The sequence below is a fragment of the Desmodus rotundus genome, chromosome 2 (assembly GCF_022682495.2).
Source record: "Desmodus rotundus isolate HL8 chromosome 2, HLdesRot8A.1, whole genome shotgun sequence".
NCBI lineage: Eukaryota > Metazoa > Chordata > Mammalia > Chiroptera > Phyllostomidae > Desmodus > Desmodus rotundus.
The window spans coordinates 18,647,371-18,670,536 of record NC_071388.1 but is presented as its reverse complement, the minus strand read 5'-3'; the positions used below and the strand labels follow the sequence as shown (position 1 = coordinate 18,670,536).

Genomic DNA, 23,166 nt, shown 5'->3' with positions numbered 1-23,166 from the left:
TGAACTATATGATGTATTAACTATGTGAAGTTATATGATATTTGGCTTCTGGAAGCGGCATTAGTCATTAGCACAAAGGCTAGAAATGGACGGTAAGTTTCACTCAGTGGCCCAATTTGTGTGACCAGGACAGTGTGTTGTCTGTTTTAATGACAATTGAGAGTGCTGTAAAAATTGCATGGATTTCACGAAACAAAGATAATTTGCCACAGAACAGGAGATCCTCCAGATGTACAGGCTGAAGGAAATATTTGAAAAGGAAAGACATAATAAGAGGAATCAGATGACACTGACGGATGTTTTCAAAAGAGCTGTCACATCATCCTTTCCTTTGGTTTCTGCAGATGCTGTTAGAACTAATCCTGATGATGAGTGATTTTACTTGAGCGCTATCTGCAGATCAACAAGTACTCTCTCTAAATAAAGTTCCTTCCTGTCTGTTTTTTGTCTTGTTTTTTCATTGAGCACAATGCCTTTTGCCATTTTGAAGGGAAAAAAGTAAGTATTGCAAATTCAGCGTTAAGATGAAAGACTTGCAATGCAACAATTTTTTGCTCACTCTTTGTTAAATACCTAGGATTTATTTTGCTCCACTTTAAGTTAAAGCCTTTTGTTTTAAGATATGTAAAATAATAAACATTTACTATATTCTTCAATTGACTTTTATGATATATTTATAGATAATAAAATTTGTTTAGAACAAATATTCATAAACTTTTGAACTACTTATCACACATCCATATTATATAAATATAGTAAATACCACAATATCTTCTTTATCCTTTATTATTGTGTTCTTCAGAATTTAAGCTGTTAAATCATCAAAACATTAAACTACAACAGAGCATGTCATAGATACCTAGGTAAAATAGTATTTTAATGGATTGTAGCATTGTGCCACATTCTAATTTATATTTATAAAGAATATTAGGTTGGAAATAGCTCATTTTTCAAGTGAAAAAAGTTAGTCTGATAAAAAATCTAGAGATTTTCTCAACATCACAGAACTAACGAGTAGGTTAAGCGCTGGAATGAGGTTTTTCGTCCTTTTGGCCCAGGGTCCTGGCTTCTAGCTCACACAGCCAACAAGCTTTTAGGAAGACTCTTCTGTAAACGCTACATACATTTGAACCCGTCCAGCTAATCTTAAGGCACACTCGTGTGTTTTGACATTGGGTTTAATCAGAAAAAATATTTTTAGTCCTAAGAATGTTGGCTATTATTAGACATAGGAATGGCTCCTGGACAGGCCACGTTTAGAATCAGAGGATAAAGGAATGTCAGAGGGAAAAGTACTGGGAGGCCGCTCGAAAACCACTTCTAGAGAAAACCAAAATAAGCAATGAAACTATTTAGGAAAGGAGGTGACTTGGAATACGAAGAAAAATGGTAAGCAAAGAAACAAGTACAACATATTTAGTACTAACTAAATGTTGATATCTAACACTGACTAACTAACTAAACTGGAACTAAAAAGCCAAAGTATCTGAACATAGGTGTAGGCAAGGGTGGGGCGTAATAGGAGGCAGATGAAAGCACGATAAAATTCTTGCCTTATTTTGGAAGAGGTTACGGTTAGTGATGAACTTTAGATTTTGGTATAAGACTGTAGTGTACTATAAACAAAGGGAAAATGTGAACAATGAAATAAGATACATAATTTCCAAGTTACCCAGATGATAGCAAAGAAACAAGGGAGATGAATACAATAAAAATACTGAAAATAAAAGGATGAGAATCAACAGACAAGGCAAACTATCAAACCTGAGATACAATAATATGTAAGGTCCAAAGATTCTAAGGGAAGAGATTTTTTTTGTAGTAAAACAAGTTACACTGACGAAATAGAAGGAGAAAGTAATAAATCAAAAATCATTAATTAGAGACTTTAACACGATTTTTCTCAAATCAACAGAACAAGTTTTCCAGCCATTTTCATGTCATACAATAGGATCTTTATGTGAAGCTAATTTTATTTACATATTTATTTATGTAGACCATTTAAATATTTTAAAGCCAACATTTTTATTATTTTATTATATATTTTCATTACTATTTAGTTCCTTATGTTGCACACCCCCCAACAATCACCATACCGTTGTCCATGTCCATGAGTCCTTTTTCTTTTTTGTTCAATCCCTCCACCTTCTACCCTCTCTGCCTTTGCTGTCAGCCTGGTCTCTATCTATGAGTCTGACTCTATTTTGCCTGTTAGTTCGGTTTGTTCATTACATGCCATAGATTAGTGAAATCATATGCTATTTGTCTTTCTATGACTGGCTTATTTCACTTAGCCTAATATTCTGCAGGTCCATCTATACTGCTACAAAAGGTAAAATTTTCTTTTTTATGGCTGAGTAGCATGCCATTGTATAAATGTCCTATAGTTGTTTTATCCACTCATCTACTGACGGGCTGCTTCCATATCTTGGTGATTGTAAATAATGCTGCAAGGAGCATGGGGTGCTTTTGTTCTTTCAAATTAGTGTTTTGGGTGCCTTTGGATATATTCCCAGAAGTGGGATTGCTGAGTCAAAAGGCAGATCCATTTTTAATTTTTTGAGGTATCTCCATACTGCTTTTCATAGTGGCTGTACCAATCTACATTCCTACCAACACTGCAAGAGAAATAGAACCAATATTTTTAACATGGTAGTCTGGACCTAAATCCATTACCTTAGATTGTCCTTTCATTCACATTTAAATCCATGCCATTTGGTGCCATCCTGGAGTAATGAACTTTCAGTTTGTTGAAATGTTTGCTTTTGTTTCTGGCAATGAACTACAGCAAAGGCATGAATGGGGAAGGATAAACCTTACTTCAGAAGTTTTCAAATCATAATGAATGACTTTTCATTCTTTCTCAGCATGTACATAGCGTTCATATGAATCTGTGGACTAACCACATTCTTGATAAAGAAGGTTTTTGAAATATGTAGCAGCTACAATAGCCAAATAATTCTAAGTGACAAATCTAGCTCTAAAAATATTAAGAAATTCTTCAGTGTTTCAGTTTTAAATTTTCTTCATGTTAATTGAGACTTTAATCTTGGAAACACCCTACTATGTCCTATTTCTCATTTTATTGCCCCATCCGATCTTTATTTTGCTTTAATAACACAAAGGAATGGCAATTACCTTGCTTACACTGAAGACTCAGTCTTGGGGCCCAAGCCACAGGACCACTGGAGTCCCAGTACAATGATGGTAGTTAACTCCTCAACTAGGTCCCACGTGTATGTTGTCCCATGACAGGAAAAACTCAGAATCAAGAAAAACTTCCACAAAAACAAATGGTGTCTAAATCGTCAGACTAACCTGACAGGAACATTTTCACCCTGAGGATACAGCTTTCCACAATATAGATGATTGTTGTGACAGAATTCCTACTATCATGGGTCGCACCCTGGCACTCATAAGTGCACTGTTGGACTCAAAAATATTAACAAAATGACAGACTTAATGTCTCCCTAACACTTATATATGATTTTACTATCTAAATATCTGGGGGAAATAATCCATTTACAAGTAATTTCTCTCACAACAAAAGTTTTCTAATTAACCCACTAACATACCCCAATGCAGCTAAGAAATAAAAGTATTAATTCCTCATCAAAAATCTAAAATACACATTTCCATTATTTTTGAAGAAAGCCAATTATTTTTTTGAATATACAACTTAGGGAATTTTATAACAATAATATTTGTAAAAATACATTGCTTACTTATAAAGTTGTTCTTTTAAAAAAAAAAAAAAGCAAGGACACACATGCACACAATATATTTAGTCTCAAATAGTTTCACATGCCCATACATAATGAAGCCTGTTTTGATATTAAAATTATTAAGGATTGCTAATTATTAAGTTCTTAAACAGCCTTCTAATTTGTAAACAGTACAAGTTTGACTCTTGTAGGGTAAAGCAGGCTTGGCAGATGGGTGGAGAAAGAAGAACAACACACAAAGCCAAAAGAAATGCCTGGAATGTGATTGATTTTTGGACTTTGTTCAAACACATAGGGTGGCGCCTGCAGAGGAGGCTGCAGAGGGAGAGAATATAATAACAAATCAGATTTTGCTGTTTTAAATTTTAAACAGCAATTTTATAACAATGTGAAATAATCGTGAATTTCGTTTACAGTTTGTTCAAAAATAGTTCACCTTAAGTGCTCTCAGATATTTCTCTTGCCCTTATCACCTTAACTGGTCACTTGCCCAGAATGGGTTGTGTTTATAAATTATGAGATGCTTCTTCCATGACTTTAGTGGCCTCTAAACTCATGTGAAATTTATATGTTTAAGTCTTGTCCAAAATGAATCACATCTGTTTTCTTGGAAACTGTGGCCAATTTAAAACATTCAATACAAAGTGAGAGCTAAAAATGCTTTCGCGGGCTTAATGGTGCAGAAGAAAAGGATGTACAATTTTGACTCTATGGACAGTACCCCATTATTTCTGCAGTTCTGATAGCAGCAAACAGTACTAAAACTGAAATTGGGATGCGTGTCACCAAGCAGTGAAGTGGTTTCAATCATGAAGTAAAGAGAACCATTCTTTCTCTGTTATAACAAAAAAAAATCCCTCATGTTAACTATGAATGAGAATTAGCAAGCAAAGTCTTCAGAGGCCTGATCTGAGGAAAACTGTCATTAATTACGAGGAAGCTTATTATACAAATGGAATCATAGTAAATCAAGGCCAACTCAAATAGCCCTGAAGAGCTAGAATACTTACATGAGTGTTTTCCCTTTTTTATTCTTTTTATTTCTTATAGCTCTTTAGACATCTTTGTTATTTCCTGATTCTTTTTGTTGTATGGTGTTTTATTGCACAGGAATTGATAACTAAAGAAAATACTGTAATATTAGTTTGGGTAGGATAGTCTGTGTCCACAACTACACTGCCGACACAAACAAAGGAACAGAAAATAGAGATTTACTTTTCACATCCTTAATAGTTTAAGGAAGGGGTTACTTTTCAGCTACAGCTCCTGTGGTAATTCAGACCCCCACGCGCCTCTCCTCTTTTCACCTCACGACTCTGCCAGTGCAGACTCACGGTTCCTCCTCCTCTTCTTCTTTTTCTTTACTTTTGTTCCATGGACCCATCTTTCATTCTGGTAAAGCCTGAAGGCCATTTTTCTTTCTTTCTTTCTTTTTTATTGTTGTTCAAGTACAGGTGTCTCCATTTTCCCCTGACCACTCCCAGCCACCCCAGCCATCCCCACCTCCCACCCTCGATCCTACCCACCTTGGCTTTGTCCACATGTCTAAAGGCCCTTTTTAAGTAAAACATTTTTAAATACATAAAACCCATAGGATTATAAAGGAAAGCAATTACTGTATATTATAGATTAATGTATATTGACATAAATTTATCACAATGTGTATAAAATGAATTTATGACTGTAAATCAGGAGTAAATACAGGGGTGGGCAAAAGTTACGTTTATTTTTGTATTGGTTGATTTTGTGTTATTATTTATTAATTATTGTATTATTTCATATTAACAACTGTAAACCTACTTTTGCCCACCCTATATGTGTTTTTTAATTAGCATTAAATGACTAAATCTAGCAGCCTAGATTCAATAACCACCAAAATTTTGAAGTAGTGATGAGGGTAAACAATATTTTGAAATATCTATAGCAACAGAAATATGATATGAAATATCTGATTTCAACTGGCAACCAAATCACAAGTATTTTAATAATACTAGTGGGATTTTTTTGACTGCCATCATGAGCAAAAGAAATGCTAACTCACAGCTAGAGGCTAGTTAAAAAGTGTATCTTCTTTTCATCCAAGTTTACAAACCCCCTGAATTCTGTCCACAGGCCCCCAAGGGCTAAGAGCCTCTGCTCTTTTACCCTCCAATCCAGCAGGAGGGAAAGTGAAAATGAAAGAGGTTTTTCTCCTTGACAAATTTTGTCCCCCAAATGACCCACGTGACTTTTCATCAGCCAGAATTCAATTACAGAGCCGCATCTCACTAGGAGGGAGATGATGTGAGGGGATTATAGGTTTTGGTCATTAGTAAGCAAACAGGATTTATAAGATATTTTTAAAAATTACTTTCCCCAAAGCATGCTTGGACTTGGATGTTGTAATTCATTAAATAAGTCAACAAATTCTTAGTCATGGGATTCACCATGGAGTTGGCTTTGTCTTAGGTGCTGGGAATATGTACTCAGTAGCTGGATAAGGTCCTTTAGTTCATGGAGATTTCATTCTTGTTGGGTTAAAGAAGTGGGAGAAAAATGCACAAACAAGGAAGTATATAATAAGTCTCATGGTGTGACCTATCTGAGATCACGCCAATCTTAGATCTAATGAAGATCTAAGTTTCTTGAGTCAGACCTTTCTTTTGTCTTCTTTTAAGTCATGCCAAATATTTAGAGGGTCACAACTATTAAAAAGGTGAATAGAAAAAGCTCGGCCTAACTAAGACCATCAAACTCTCAGATGTAGGCCCATGCCAAGGCATAGACTGTGTAGAGAATATTTCCCAGGAGTCCAGTCACTTTACAAATTTAAAAGAAGTCCAGTTTAAACCCTATTAGATCCTTAGCTCTCCAAAATTGTCTTCTCATTGTGTTCTCTATGCTTTTACTGTTTTCATGCCTTTAGCTTTAGTTTTGTGCCTTTTTTGATTTATTGGTCACCTTAATAAAAGGCACTGGCAAGATGAGATTAAAGTTACTATTACAGTAATGTGGCCTATGGATCAAGTATTATTATCTGGCTCTTGAACATGATGGCTCCAGAAACAAGCTGATTTTTTGCCTGATAGTAATCCATTGATGAGTTATATTCATATGAGTTATAGTTGTATGAGTTGCAGAGAAGCAGGTAAGTGCCTGACGAAGCCCAAACAGAACCTGATGGCAATGTCAAGGAGGGAAAGAATTATTGTCCTTGGAAAAAGATATTTCTACGTGGAGTTGAAGTTTGGGCTGGGATTTTGGTAATAGTGTTTCCACAGGTAAAGACCAAAGGCAATGGCATTTCAGAAAATACTGTGAATGGAGGAATAGAAGAAAAATATGTTCTAGAACTGACGAGTGTCCTGGGTTGACTATAATACAAGTTTCACAAAGAGGAATGAAGCTGGTCATGTCTGGAAAAAATTATAAGGGTCAGATCATGAAAGACCTTGATGTTCTGCCAAGCTTTTGGTACATAAACACACACACAAACACACACACACATCCCTGGTAACAAAATAACTGATGATAGCAGGAGGAAGAGAGAGGATGGAAAGAAATAGGTTAGATCACTGCTGTGAATTCCAGGGAAGAGTAGATAAATTCCTGAATCAGGCATTGGCTACCAAGGGGAAATGAGTGGATTAATTGGAGAAATAATTTACATTTAGAAATAGAAGGTAATAAGAGCCATTTTGTTTTCCCAAATAAATGAGAGAGAAGAAATTGAGGGAGTAGTTTCTGACTGATTAACCTAAAGGATAGTGGTACTGTTTAAACCATGGTGGGAAACAAAGGCAGTGGGCCAGACTGAGGGAAAGGAGGTAACAGGCTCAGTTAGAAGCATTTTAGGTTTACTGTATGTGCAAGACATGCCTTTTATACTCAGAGAAACAGTTGAGGCTGTAAGTCTGAAACTTAAGAGGGACCAGGGTTTGAGTCATAGGTCTCCTGGGAACTATTTGGGAAGTGTGAGTAAAATAAGTTAAAAAGGACTGTCAAATAGAACATCAATCAATTTTAAATCACCTAGGAATGCAGTACCACTGAACAATTATGACCTTCTCATACTAGCTGCAATTTTTTTAAAAGTTAACTAAATAATAGATGAGAAAAAAAGAAACATCAGAAGACTCATAAGAGTAAGGTTTTTAAAATATACCGTTACATTTTTCAGAAGTTCTATTTTCCCTTTTATGTATTGATTTGTTTAAATTATGACAACCACATCATAGCCAATAGTTTCATTTTAATATCAAAAAAGAACAATTTGGCACCTCTATGAATAAATACCTCATAAAGCAAAATTGGGGCACACGTCCATTCCACTCCTGAACAGATCAGTGGCAAAAGGAAGGGGACTACCCCTTGGATCATAATACCCTTCCTGGAGGAAGAGCGGAGTAGTTACCCGAATATAATCAGGATTCTCTTGGAAAAAAGAGAAGCAGACATTGCGAAGAAAAAAATGTAGTGTCCATTATATCATGAGTATCTGGGGAAGTGAATACATAATAACAACAGCGATAAAAGTTGCATTTCAATCCTTAAAATTGCTTATTATTCTAAAATGTACTAGTTCTTCTTGAGTGAATAAAATGTATAAAGGATTTTTGTCTCCAGGGTTATTGTTTTGGAATAGCATAAATCATCATTAAAAAAATACCCATGTGAAATATGTAGAGAATTGAACTAAATACAACATCAGGAAATATATTAGAAGATGTTTTAATGAAATTTTATGATATATTTATAATATTTTAAGAATGGAAGTTTACAAGAAGGAAAAGTTATTTGTTTTGTTTACTGGTGATCATCCAGTGCCTAAAACAATACCTTCCACATGGTAAACTTTCAATAAATATCTATGGAATGAATGAATGAGGAAATTTTTTATGTCACATTAGTTGTAACGTTTCTCTCTCTCTGACCAAAAAAAAAGAATTTCCTCTAAATATTTTAGATCTGATTATTAGGTAATTAATTTGCTTTGATTCTACTATTCCTTTTTTGCAATATTCTCATTTGTCCTTCAACTTCATCCAAAGTTCTGGGTTTAGTCATATCGGCTTATTTCCTTTCTTGGCTTTCAAATATCTTGGTATAATTTGTTGGAGTGGGCAGAGCTACATTCTTTTTGATAGCTAACTTCCTTGAACTCCAGTTTCTAAAAGAAGCCCAAGGATTTATTATTGTTCTAGTTTTCAAGCTTGATACAATTAGCTTTCTCAAGTTTATTTCTGTAATCATTCCAACATTTATATTTCCTTCCTTTAAGGAGAGGAATTCAATTTCATCAATTTGTAATTATTTCTTCCAGGTTTCCTTCTACTATTAGAGGCCCATCTAAGTTTTCCTTATGACCAAGTATCAGATCGGATGTCTGCCCTGGGGAATGTTATCATAGCCTTTACCACAGAAGACCATGTAGGAGATCTCATTCTTTCCAAACTATTCCATCATCCGTATTCTTATGTTGGTATGTGCCTCTCAACCCATATCTTTATTTAAAATTGCTTTAAATTGGCTAAGAAAAAGCTTATCAACCTTCCTCACTTCAGTGATTACATGATTTATATTTCAAATATTATTGTTTCAGGTGCTCTTACCATGTTAACTTTAATCCAATTATTCTTCCTAAATAATCCTATTACTACACCATTATTCTGGATGTATAAAGGCATTGATTTTATAAATAATTATGGAATGTTCTTTCTTACTTATGCCAGTTCCTAGTGCCATTCTACTAGTTGTCAGTTATTTTAATAACATCTTAACTCTGGCCCTGAGATGGGACCTTCAGATAGTCCTGATTAATTCAAAAGGCACGTCAGATCATATTGGCACATTTGTACAAAAATTTCCTTACAAAGAATATAGCAATATAATAGAGAGATTGTAAGTCTATCATAGAAGAGTCATTAAAGTGTATAAATGTCACTTTTCACAGTGAGCAATTTTATGAAAATAAAATTATCAAAGATGGACCTGGGGAGTATTATGTTAAGTGAAATAAACCAGCCAGAGAAAGATAAGTACCATATAATTTCACTTACATGTGGAATCTAATGAGCAAAATAAGCTAATAAAATAGAAACAGATTCATAGATAGAGAATAGACTGAGAGCTGTCAGAGAAGAGAAGGGTTGAAGGCCTGGGTGAAAAGGTGAAGGGATTAAGCAAAAAATTAAAAAAAGAAACAAAACAAAACAATTCATAGACACTGACAAGCAGAGAGAAAGGGGGCAGAGAGAGGTAGTAGGGGGCATAGGGAGGACAAATGGTGATGGGGGGAGACTTCACTTGGGGTGGTGAGCACACAATACAATATACAGATGGTGTATTGTAGAATCGTACCCCTGAGACCTACCTAATATTATTAATCAATGTCACTCCAATAAGTTCAATAAAAATTATAAAAATAGGTTTTCAAAAATTCAAAGTGAGCAGATAACAGTGACAGAAAAGGCAAAAAAAATTTTTCAAGTAATTTGTATTGGAAAGGACAAAATAAGGAGTAAAAGATTTGGGGAGAACCTAGGGAGGAATTAAATGAATGGCTAAATCTATTTAACAAATTAAACAACATGATGATATTGGACCCATAACCAAGATAAGAAAATTATTATTTTATAAAAACGTAAAAGCGCTTCAAATAGTTTTTTATTAATTCTTTTTATTTCTTCAACTAAAATATTTTGCATGTTACTATGTGTGAGTTCAGAAAAGACAGAGATAAATAGCATGTGGCACTTGCCAAGAAGAAGATTACAATCTTGGAATGAAAGATAGTTTATATAAGGATTTTTTTCTCTCTTTTATTGCATGTCCATGATAGAAATCATAATGAGTATGCTGAGAATGCAAAGTTTGGTAGAGGAGTCATATATCCTTAGACAAATGAGGAAATTACTCAGGGGTAAAAATATCTATTTATACATATTTGAATGTCATCTGAAGTAAGGTCATGCTGACTGCACCAGGGCAGGAGTGTCCCATTGCTGTGTGCACATCTCAAGCCCAGACCGTGAGAGGAGAGCATTAGAGAGACAACCGCAGGCTAGAGTGTGGATATTTTCATCCAAAATTCAGCCTCTAAAGCACAGAAACCTTTGGTTCTTTACATAGGAATGCCCAGAAAAATCACCACAACACAGGTGTGGTAGATGGCTAGCACCTTCTTATCTGGTCAATGGATGAAAAGAGAGTGAAAGATGGATTTAAGCAAGACGTTTGAGAGCTAGAAAGCCACTGGGTTGATGACTTCTTCCACCTTGAAGAACTACAGATTATGGTGGGTGAGCAGTATGTGAATGGTTGGAAAAAAGTCAGGGCTATTTTCTTTCGGGATGTCGCCCCACCCTGTGTATGCTGCTGGTCAAGATACTTCCTCAGTGGTGCCTTCACTTACCCCAGTGTGCCCTAAATGTCCTACTGGGTATCTTCCAATTAACTTCAATAGAATGCCTTACTTTTAAAATTGTGTATATTAAATTCCTTAAAAGAAGAATCAGATAATAACTTTTATTTTCTTCAATATTTTTTTAAAGTATGTGTTTGAGTTTATGGAAGTTCACGAACAGAAATCACCTTATGACAGCCCTGTGCATAGGAGCACACTTTGTATCTCCCGAGTTAAAACTGAGTTCTAGGTGTCTATAAACTTTGTTCCATGTTTCAGTAATTCCCACCCTTTTTAACTGTGTTCAAAGAAAACCTCGGAAGAGTTCTCTGTATTTGCTCTTTCTTTCTCAGCAACGATTCCCTCTTCCACCCACATCAGTGTGGCTCTACTCCCAAGCATGGCCCACAGCTTGTCATCTCACCTACTCTGGCCAAGGCCGCTCACAATCCCCAGGATGCTAAATCCATCTATGTTCCCTCATCTTACTGGCCCTCCTGGCAGCATTTGACAGAGTTAGCCATTTCTTCCTTCCTGAAACTCTCCCTCTTCTTGGCTTTACTGACACCACGCCGATCATAGCACCCATATCAATCATTGTGGGTGACAGATTTACATCTTTCTCTTTACCATGGTTCGAATTTCCTTTTTCTATTTCCATTTATATCTATGCCTTATTTGTGATATACCTTAAATCCTTCTGGGAAAGAGAATGTATATAGTTAAGATAAAATATTAATTAGGCAATCGACAGTATTGGCTATCTTATCATTAAAAAATGCCAGTGTAATACAGTCAATAATGAAATAACTTTGTACAGTGACAGATAGTTAATAGACTTACAATGGTTATCACATTGTAAAGTATATAAGTGTAGAATTGTTATGTTATATACCTGAAACAAATATAATATTAAACATTAACTATAATTAAAAACAAAATACCCAAAACCATGAACCTAGTTAAATATAGTTGTATGTCGAGGTATGTTATCTAAAAAGATACACACTGTCAGCAGTGTCAGATAAAGAACATTTGCATTTATACACAGAATACAGAAAGATGCGCATATTTCTTATAAAATAAGAAACTAGAGAAAATGAGGGTAACAAAATTCAGGTTCAAAAAAGCCTCAGAGACCACACACCACTGAATTCGTTCATGTAAAAAAGTCCATTTTCTTAGGGAAAGGTTCTCATTAACCTTGAGATCTAGTAGCAGCTGCTACAAAATATTCCTAACATGAATACATGGCACAAATTACCACTATGGCCCTGGATGTAATCACAGAACCCTTGGATATGAGCGGGAGCAAGAGGATTAAAAATTATGGCATTGAACCTTGCTTGACTCTTGCAAAGGGTGTCCATCCCGCAGCCCAGGATGGCTGTGAATTTGGCCCAACCCAAAATCGTAAATTTACTTAAAACATTGAGATTTTTTTGTGTGTGATTATGTGTTGTAATGTATTTAATGTGTGGTCCAATACAAGTCGTCTTCCAGTGTGGCCCAGAGACACTAAAATGTTGGACACTCCTGCATCTAGGGGATGGTTAGGCTTCTGTAGGCAAGGGAAGCACAGCACTTACATAGTTACTCAAATAAATATCTTGCTTTGAATACATTTTACAGGGAGATTATAAACTAAATAGTAAATGATCAAGAATAGGCAAATGGAAAATTGTAACAATAGGTGTCTCTAAACAAAGGTGAATTCTACTGATTTTCCAAAAGATTGGAAATGGAATGCTGACAGCTTTTGTGACATTTTATTCCTTCTGAGAAGAGTAGTTATGTTCATATCTGAAAGGTCAATGAAATTCTTGGTTAAGAAAAAAGATTTCATAGAATTCAGAGGCACTGTCATGGAGTTTGGACTGCACATATCTCTTCCCTGGATGGCTTTTCCAAGATCAAGATTATCCCAAAGATAATTCAATAACTGTTTGCTGAATAAAAAGAGAAAAAAGGTTTCTGAAGTTAAAATATAAAGAAGTTAATTTAGGAGAAATGTGGTAATTAGGCAATGGTTATTTTTTCTGTTTAGTTAAAAGTTATCAACATGTAATATATATCAAAAATTTTTGTTTTATTTGCTGACTTTCATCTCAGAAATTTACCTCTAGCAATCAGTCCAATGAAAAGAATTAGAAATATGCAGAAGAAATTATGGAAAGGGCATTGATAGAACTGCCTGGCTCTCCCCATGTCCCCAGGCGGAGCCAGAGACACACTTGTGCTAGTGTGGTAATTCCAGGATGGAGGAATCAGGGATGGGAGAGACTAATGGGTGGAGAAAAAGGTATAATAAGTGTCTATTGTCAAGGTCAAAAACTAGGGCTTTAATCTACTAGGGATCTCCTCAAAAGACTGTGGAATGCTTCTCGGAATTTTTCTCTCAAGGATCAACTAAGAGAAGAATTCATCCATGAGGGTCCCTTTGGTGGGGACCACTCTGCTGGCATTCTCTCTCCTTTCCATCCTCTTACAGACTTCATGGATCAGTGCCAATTCTTGGCCATTCTTGGTTTCATAGCAAGAGAACAAGGACTGCTTTGGGACAAATGCTATCAGCCCAAAGTGAATTAAAACCAAAACAAAACGGTCTACTACAGTTGTTGCTGGAATCAATAGCAGATCTGGAGCATAGGAGCAGGATGTCAGAGGCATTAGAGACAATAAGTAGGGTGGTTACTTTTAAATAAGGTTTAAAAATTGGGAAATGACCAAATAAACCAAATATACACAAAATGGGGTTTGGTTACTTTTAATAAATAACCTATATGCTAAAATATTTTACAACCACTTAAATATGTTTTAGAAGAATATTTATTTCTTTTGGACATTGTTCACATATTAAGTAAACAAAGAGATAATAAAAATTTTTGCAGGCATTAATCATTTGTATATATGCGCAAAATAATTTTAAAATATATATAAACATGTTAATAGTGACTGTTAATAGGTAGTAAGATTATAGGTTACCTTCCTTTTCTCTCCTGTGTTTTTCCACATTTCCTAAATGTTTTACCAAGGGCATGTAGCATTTCAGTAACTAAAAGTCAATGCAGAAAAGCTTCATTATATAGAAGTCATTCTGTATTCCCACTCTCTAGGTTTTGGAAACTGTGGACTCACTGTAAAATCTTTTTCTCAACCAAACATTTAACGTATCCAAAAAGCCCATGACAAATTTGACTCTCTTTGACTCGGTTGTGTAGCTTCAGTTCCTGCCTCCCCATCTTTCACTGAGTGGCTCTACAAAGCAAGGCTGTGTGCTTGAAGACCATCAGAAGTTTCAAGTACATAAGAGCATATTCATTTACTTCATTTCTCCTTGATGCAGTTCATAGAAACAGAAGAGCCAGAATTTTTTTAAGTGAATTGAAAAAAATTAAGCAGTCATTCAATCCCTTTTACATGAAAAACACTTTCAGAATTATTTATGTCCTGAGAAATAAGAGGTACCCTGTACTACAAAACTGCAAGAGAAACTTCGCGGTTATTGACACTCCATTGTCAGTTAATTTGGCCTAAAACCTGATGTTACATGGCCACACTCTCCTGGAGGGTATTATATCCTCTCCAGTTCAGTTTCTGCTTTTTTCCAAAGTACTCATAGGGTAAGGAACTGAGGGCTGAAAACATGCTCAGTTTATCTGAACAGGTTATACTTATGGCATCAAAGATGGTAAAAAAAACAAGGAAATCAGCCGTGGTTAAGAGAGTGAGAACAACTGGTTTGGGAAGCAGACAACTTACATCACAGCTGAAAGCTACCAAGTGCTGGCTGTAGCCTGCTGAGAAAAGGACGATGGCAGAAACAAACTAATTGGGCTTGTAGTGTCTAGAAGTAGGGTGACTTCTCCTCAGCAGTGCTTAGACTGATGGTGAGCTTAGGGGGAGGGGGGAAGGGTTAGAGTTTGTGACAGATTGAAAATATAACTCAAAAAATTATTTTCTAACATTTGAAGGAATAGAAAATAGTGCCTATGTAGCAAATGGACTTTTTCCTGTTTCATTTTATTACTTTCATAGAATGTTGACCATTAGTAAGTCACTATATGATAGAAATTTTGAAAAGTTTCAAGAATCAATACTTGATCTTGACAGTAGGATCAGGTAGGTAAATTTCATTTCTTTATTGAAAGCTTAGAACTAGCCCTGGCTGGTGTGGCTCAGCGGATTGAACACAGGCCTGTGAACCAAAGGGTCACTGGTTGGATTCCCAGGCAGGGCACATGCCTGGGTTGTGGGCCAGGTCCCCAGAAAGGGACACATGAGTGACAACCACACATTGATGTTTCTCTCCCTCTCTTTTCCCTCCCTTCCCCTCCCTCTAAAAATAAACAAATAAAATCTTTTTTAAAAAAGAAAGCTTAGAACTAGGTATCTTTGACAGGAGTGTCTATTCATCAGTTATGAATTCATTTATTCAACATATATTTTCATATACCTATACAGTACTAGATATCATAATTGCCTCTGAAGACAAAGACTTAAAACATGTATTTTTTTGTTATTAACCCCTCATATAAAAGAGGAAATCATGATATAAAAGACAATATTGCAGTACCATATGCAAATATAAGGGTCAAAAGAGACAGTAGACTAGTAGAATGTTGAAGGCAAGAGCAGACCTCAGGAGCCATTTGCATGTTTTCAAACCTTTTTTTTTTATCATCCACTTCCAATTTGTAACCCTTACTTCTTCATTTTCTCATCTATAAAATAGGGATAGTAATAATGCACTTGCTTTTTATAATCTAAATGAGGGTTAAATGAATTAATATGGGTTACATACATGTAAGTCAAGGTATATAAAGAAAAGTGTCTGGTGTGTACAAGATATTATGTATTAGCTAAAACCAGAAAAAAATCGGAGGTTGAGAAAAGGAGAGAAGGTTGCTGGGAAGAATTTGGAAAGAAAGGCTTAACCCAGGAGGACTCCAAAAAAACTGGGAATTAGTGAGAATGAGAATCTGATCTAAAATTATTATAGGACATACAAGTCATTTTTAAGCAAAAGAAAATAGTAACAAAATATATAAAAACTCAAAACTAGTTTTGTGAGTGGGGATGGATATATGTTTGGGGATCAAGATTTTTTTTTATAGTACACATAATAATATATATTGCAGCTAGTTCTCACACTAAAATAAATCTAAGACACAGATTAATTGATTTTCATTATCTCTAACTTTGTAATGGTGAATATCTAAGTAAATATACTGACTTTGCTTCTAAACATGTCTGTGGTTATTGAGTCATTAAAAGACTAGACCATCTTTGGTTAAGTTTATAGGAATTGCTCCCAAGAATTTCAAATGAAGTTCATTAGATTAAAAGCTCTTTTCTGTGATTCCGTTCCTGTTTTAGTTGTTTGATTAGTTTGTGTTTGTTTTTGTTTTTGTTTTTTTAGGTTCAGTTGTTGCTAGTTGTGAGTTTGCTGTCATTTTACTGTTCATAGTTTTGATCATCTTCTTTTTCTTAGATAAATCCCTTTGACATTTCATATAATAAGGGCTTGGTGATGATGAACTCCTTTAACTAGACCTTATCTAGGAAGCACTTTGTCTGCCCTTCTATTCTAAATGATAGCTTGGCTGGATAGAGTAATCTTGGATGTAGATCCTTGTCTTTCATAACTTTGAATACTTCTTTCCAGCCCCGTCTTTCCTGTAAAGTTTCTTTTGAGAAATCACTTGATAGAGGGGAGGGGTGGAGGAAGGGTGGGGGGAAAGGTACAGGGAATGAGAACCATAGATGGTAGGTATAACATAGACAGGAGGAAGTTAAATAGGAAATGGAGAAGCCAAAGAACTTATATGTAAGACCCATGGACATGACTTAAGGTGGGAGGGGAATGCTGGAGGGAGGAGGGGTGTGGGGTGGAGGGAAGTAACTGGGAAAAAAATGGGACAATTGTAATAGCATAACCAATAAAATATACTTAAAATAAAAGCTCTTCGTTTATATACTTAAAATAAAATATACTTAAAACTAGAAAACTGTTGTGTGCTTTTCACGTTACTAGCCCGTTCAACAAAACCCACAATGTGCTGGATATTGTATTATGTGCATTTTAATGTCTCAGCTGCCAAATTGAGTGGGTGTTAGAAAAGTGTGGCTTATACTGTACCACTATTTGGAGTTATGTTCATAGTCTTTGTATATGAGAATCTTCCTACTATTATCCTTCTCTAATTATTTCTGGTTATTTTGGTGATTATGGGATCGGGACATGGAAAACTGATAGAAAATAGACCTTAATTTGGACCAACAACTGGTGGTTACACATGTGATTAATGGGGAAGACTGTTCACTGGGGTTTATTTTAGAAGCAATCCCATCCCTGCCAAAGAAAATGGCAGCGCTGAAAATTCACATTTTCAAATAGCCAGTTCATTTGGCTGCCATAAACTTGTGGCTATAATAGATTTAATTTTTATACTGCATATGTATGAGTCAGAATTTATACAGGGCATAGAGTTTTATTATGATTTGATAATAATGCTCTGGTTTTGATAGAGATTAAATGAAATCTGTGGCATATCCCCTCAGACATAAAATTGTATGTCCTAAATATATTAAATTTGTATTTCCCTGTACTGTTGAGACAGCTCAGTAGCCAGAGATACCACAAGTTAGTCTGTGAGGTCATGGGTGACTTCCATGCCACAGTCTATGGAGCTCTGACATTTTTATAATTAACCGAAGTATGGGATTCAGTTCTAAGCTGGTCTTTGCCCAAGTATCCAATACTTTAATGGGACTAAGAAGCTGAATTTTATTTTCAAGCACCATGCTTCCGTTTCTAGAAGCCACGCTACTAAAATAATTTGATAGCTAAGCAATTACTTGTGGGGGGATGATTTTTATAGAATAGTATGGTTTTTAGAGATTTTTCAGTTCAATAGTCTGTACAACACTATTCTCTCTATACGACATTCCCTTGCCCTTTCACAACTGGTTCCTTTCCCAGATTTCAGCCTAAATATCACTTCCTAAGAGGCCTTTCCTGGAGGATCTATGTAGTAGAATCTACCAGAACATTATTTATCTCCAATTATTTTAATATATTTATTATATATGATATCTAACATTAACATATTCTTTATTTATTGTTCAGTTACAGTTGTCCCACCTTTTTCCCCATTGTTCACTCCTACTGCACCCCCCTACTCCTACAGTCAATCCCCCCATTGTCCATACCCATGAGTCCTCCATTCGTGTTCCCTTACTTGCCCCTTCCCTTTCTTTCCCCCATTATCCTCTTTGTCCCTCCCCTCAGGTCACTGTCCATTTGTTCTTTATTTCCAAGTCTCTGGTTCTATTTTGCTTGCTTGTTTGTTTTGTTGATTAGGTTCCATTTATAGGTGAGATCATATGATATTTGTCTTTCACCACCTGGCTTATTTCACTTGGCACACAGGTGGCAAACACAAGGCCCATGGGCCGAATCTGGCCCTCTACCTTCTTTTATCCGGCCCAGCACCTTGCTTCTACCTGGCAGCAGCACCGAGCTCTCGCTTAACTGTTAAGGAGTAGTTACAGTCATACAGTCCTAAAATTACACTCAACCCTTTGAAGGCAACCATGAGGCTGATGTGGCCCCCAATGAAAATGAGTTTGACACCCCTGATGAGCATAATGCTCTCCATTTCCATCCATGCTGCAGTGAAGGGTAGGAGTTTTGCTTTCTTTCTTCTGTGTAGTATTCCATTGTGTAAATGCACCACAGTTTTTTGATGCACTTATTTACCGATGGGCATTTAAGGTGTTTCCAACTCTTGGCTATTTTAAATAATGCTGTTATGAACACTGAGGTGCATAGGTTCTTTTGAATTGGTGTTTCAGGATTCTTAGGGTATAGTCCCAGCAATGGGATTGCTGGATCGAAAGCCAGTTCCATCTTTAGTTTTTTTTTAGGAAATTTCATATTGTTTTCTACAGTGCCCCAAATATATGGAAATTGTCAACTGTTATATTTTTGCTATGTGTAATTCAGATCATTGTTTATTGATATTTTATAATTATTTCCCTTTTCTGACTTTGGTAAATGTTAGAAAAATTTAATGAAAACAAAGCAAACTTGAATTTCTTACCTGTATGTATAGTCAAAGAAACTAAATATTTAGTATGTATTTCTATTTAGTTATATATCAATATTAAAGTTTATAAGAAGATTTTCAAAAGAACACATTTTCTTCAAAGCACTTGATATTTTTAAACTCTCTTCTTTTCTGCCATCTCCCACCAGAAACTCAATGCAACTGCTCACCTTCCCTGCTCCAGAACACTGGGTATCTGCTTTTGATTTCCACACGGACCTTTCACATTTGAAATGTTCAAAACTGAACTTGTCATACACACTTCATCTCCATCACTAAGAACTCCTCCTCTGAGGAGCTTCCTCCTCATGTTTTTGATACCAGCTTCCATCACTTCTGAGCCAAGATCTGAGAATGTTGTGGAAATCTCTCTCAATCCACCACTCTGTAAGTCGCTAAACATGTCTATATGAATAAATAAATATATACATATATGGTAATATCATATGGTATTTGTATATATATTTATACAAACATATAAACTTATCTATAGTACCTATTGTAAATATTTAATTATCAATCTTCTTATCTTCAGTCATATATTTATTTGTTTACCTGTATGTCTGTTTCCCTCCTTCTTCCTCATCCACACCCTCTTTACCACACCTTGGGTTCAGGTCATGTTTTTAGTATGAGTTACTGAGTTCAACCTTCTCTGATGCCTCCTCCATTATTCTACCATCCTAGAGTGTTTTTTTCTGTAAGTCTATCATTTCTGCCCAAGCTTTTTCTATGGCTCCTGAATGCCTTCAGGATAAAGACTAACATCTTAAGATATTATGTACAACTGGTCACGATGTTGCCCTTGCTACTTTTCAGTGGTATCTTCCTTCTTCACACTTTGAGATTTAAATATAAAACTGTAGAACTGCTTACAATATCTAAATGTACTCTTCTATGTCAATGCTTGTGCATTCCTTTCTTTTTCTCTAAAATGATCTCAATGCTTAATTTATCCCAGTTAACTACACTGAGCCCTTCAGAATTTGGCTAAGCTATAGTTTCATCTAAAATGAGCTTTCAAGCTGCTTGTTTCAGGTAACTGCTTCCTGTTTCACAGTGTAGTGAATATCCCTGTCAGTATTTATTACTATGTATTTATTGTTTGTTTTAAATTTTTATGCCTTCCCCACAAGGCTCTGAGCTTGTTTTACAGAAGAATTATGTTCTTTATCTAAATCTCTGGGGTATAGTACAGTGACTGGTCCAAGGTTTATGCTCAACACACCTAGATGAACAAAAATGTAGTCATGGAACCCAAAACATTGCCTTCTATGTGAACAATTCAGAACTGGGAAAAGGAAAGGTAAAAATAATTGACACATAAAATTTTGTCTCAGGTTCCTCTTTCTTCAAAAGTGTGTCAGGGAATGTTCTACGTATTTTTCACGTATGAATGCATTTGGTCAGTGCAATTATTCCAAGAGATTAATACTATCATCACCTATTTCCACATCAGGAAAATGAGACACAGAAGTTTATTTACATAAGATCATATATTTTCTTAGACTGGGTTTCTGGAAAGCAGAATTGGAAACAACGGGACATGTGGTCAAATTTGATTAAGGAATGCAAAAGCAAGGAAGCAGGAGTTACGGAAAAGGGACTGAGACCAGGAAGGAGAGAGTAAGGTAGCATTACTGAGTTGATCAAACCTTCATGTCAAGTTCAAGTATTCTAACTCTCTCAGGGTCATCTTCTGGCAGACCTTACAATGAATGCCTCTCAGGACTGTCTATCCATTGAAGAAGAGACGAAGGGAGGATAATCCACAGGTTTGTGCGTTCCATCGGTTAAATGTTTTTCTGACATTTACTTCTGGATTGGGCAAGCACGGTTGTCAAAATGATCCCCTGGCATTTTATGGTCTTTAATCAACAGACACACAGCAGAGGCACCGAAGACACTGCAGGGGAACGGCTCAGGGTGGAGTTGATTTGCTTCCCTCTGAAGCCATTTGGAGCCCATGCATGGACTGTTGCAGAAGCAACGGCTCAGGATGGAATGGCTGGGGTGGCAGCCAAGGGCCCTGGAGAATGTATGGCTGGAAGGATCTGCAGAAGCACGTAAGAAAAGTGGTATGTCCCTCTAGTGAATGGTAAAACCCTAATCCAAATGCAGGCAGTCTGACTTCAGGTCCTATCTTCAGTGTCGCCCTGAATTCAGCCTGGGCAACAGTGGGCCTTGCCCAGTACTTTGTCAGGACATATATCACAGAGCCACAAACATAAAATTGTTAAAGAACACATGGATTCCTCTGTTTCTGGCACAACACAACCTACAAGCTGAACATCCAATCTGCATGCTGCTTAGGCCCCAGGAAAACGCTTCTCTACACATTTTCCTCTGCATGCTTTATCTGAAGCCATGACTCAGGGCTGTTGGACAGACTGACTCAAAGTTTGGGGAGGATGTGATCATCTGAAGCACCTCAACAACAGAAAAACACAAAGGAACTTACCAAATTCTTCTCTCAGATGGCGTGACAACAAATTCTTATCCAAAAAGATTTCTCAGGTCCCAATTCATAGTATCGGGAGTATTCGTGTGGAAACATATTTGCAGTAGTTTTATATGACATATAAGGTTATTCTCTATGTGGCTGTGTGGACCAGCACTGAGTGTTATAGTTATGAATAGTTTTAACTTTGTAAAATAATTTAGTAAGACTCAAGTGAATTTTTAAAAAATTAAATTTAATAATTCAGCTGCATATGAAACCTAGACTTAAAATTATAATACTCATTCAGTATAATTTGTATTCTGCCCATTATTTTGGTAGATAATATTGAGTATTTTAGAGAAAAAAACTTTTTTGAAGCACAAACAAAAGACAATTTGTTTTAATTTAATCTTTCCATTTGCTTAAATGTATAGTATACTTCCTGATAAAAATAATTTAATTATCATGAACTCTGAAAATAATTAATGTTATTATGTTAGTTCTTTATATCTTTAGATGTCATTAGAACACAAACTGTATGAAAATCTTGCTTATAATCACACAATTCACAATTTTTCTAAAACAAAGACCCAAGTGAATTTATACAATACATATAAAATAATTAATGAGTCACATGTGTTTATTTTACATTTACCCAGAGAGTGTCAGCCAATCAACAGAATATCCAACTGTATACATTAATATTTAAATTTAGCTATCTCTGATATTTGGCTGATTTAGCCATGCAAAAACCATAGATTTAAGCATTTTTTTAGTTTATTATTTAGTTGTAAATGATAAAACATTTTGACGGTTATGAAAAATATAACTCTTAAATATTTAGATGTAATGAATATGTGGCCCCATTTGTACTCTTGCCTTAGACTCCACCAATATTAGGGCTGATTTTGCCTCTGTCGGAGTAAATGCCTGTATTGTGCTCTACCATACTCCACTGCGCTCCAGAACAGTTCCTACTCTGCCCGGGTCTACTCTTACATTCTGTTCCTTTCCTACTGCTTCAGGGATGCATGCAATTGAGCACTTCACTCCATCTACATAGTTGGTACTAAATTGACAAAACTAAGAAATCACTGTAGCCCAGTTAAACTATCAGTATTCTGGTTGAATAGATTATGTTTAACCATCTATTGATATATACAAATTATGAAGATGATTATAGATAACAAGGACTAAATATTCCACCATATAGTATGGTACACCCTACTGCTTTTAGTTCTTGAGAAAAGTCCTGTTTAAACATTAGCCATCTCCTCAGATTGCAGGATTTGATTTAAGACATCTTTGTTAATTCCTTTTGCCAGGAGGAATGCTGCTCTTCCTCCTCCCTGACTAACTCAGGTACATTGATTGATGCTATAGATTTCATTAAACATTTCCATATTATCATGTTTTTGTATAAGACAAATTGCTTTTTAGACTTATAGAAATTTTATTGGGTAGTGTTAAAAACATTTCTGTAAGATTGCAGTCTTACTG

The 23,166-nt window shown here is 35.7% G+C and overlaps 1 long non-coding RNA gene across 2 annotated transcripts; it reads left to right on the top strand.

The window, feature by feature from the left end:
* The first annotated feature begins 1,280 nt into the window (after positions 1–1,280).
* On the top strand, positions 1,281–22,043 carry LOC123479932 (uncharacterized). Of its 2 annotated transcripts, XR_006655760.2 has the most exons (4): positions 1,281–1,389; positions 19,373–19,610; positions 20,914–20,998; positions 21,105–22,043. It is a non-coding gene; the product is annotated as an uncharacterized lncRNA (long non-coding RNA). The 2 variants fall into 2 exon arrangements; XR_006655761.2 differs by lacking the exon at positions 19,373–19,610.
* The last annotated feature ends 1,123 nt before the right edge of the window (positions 22,044–23,166 follow it).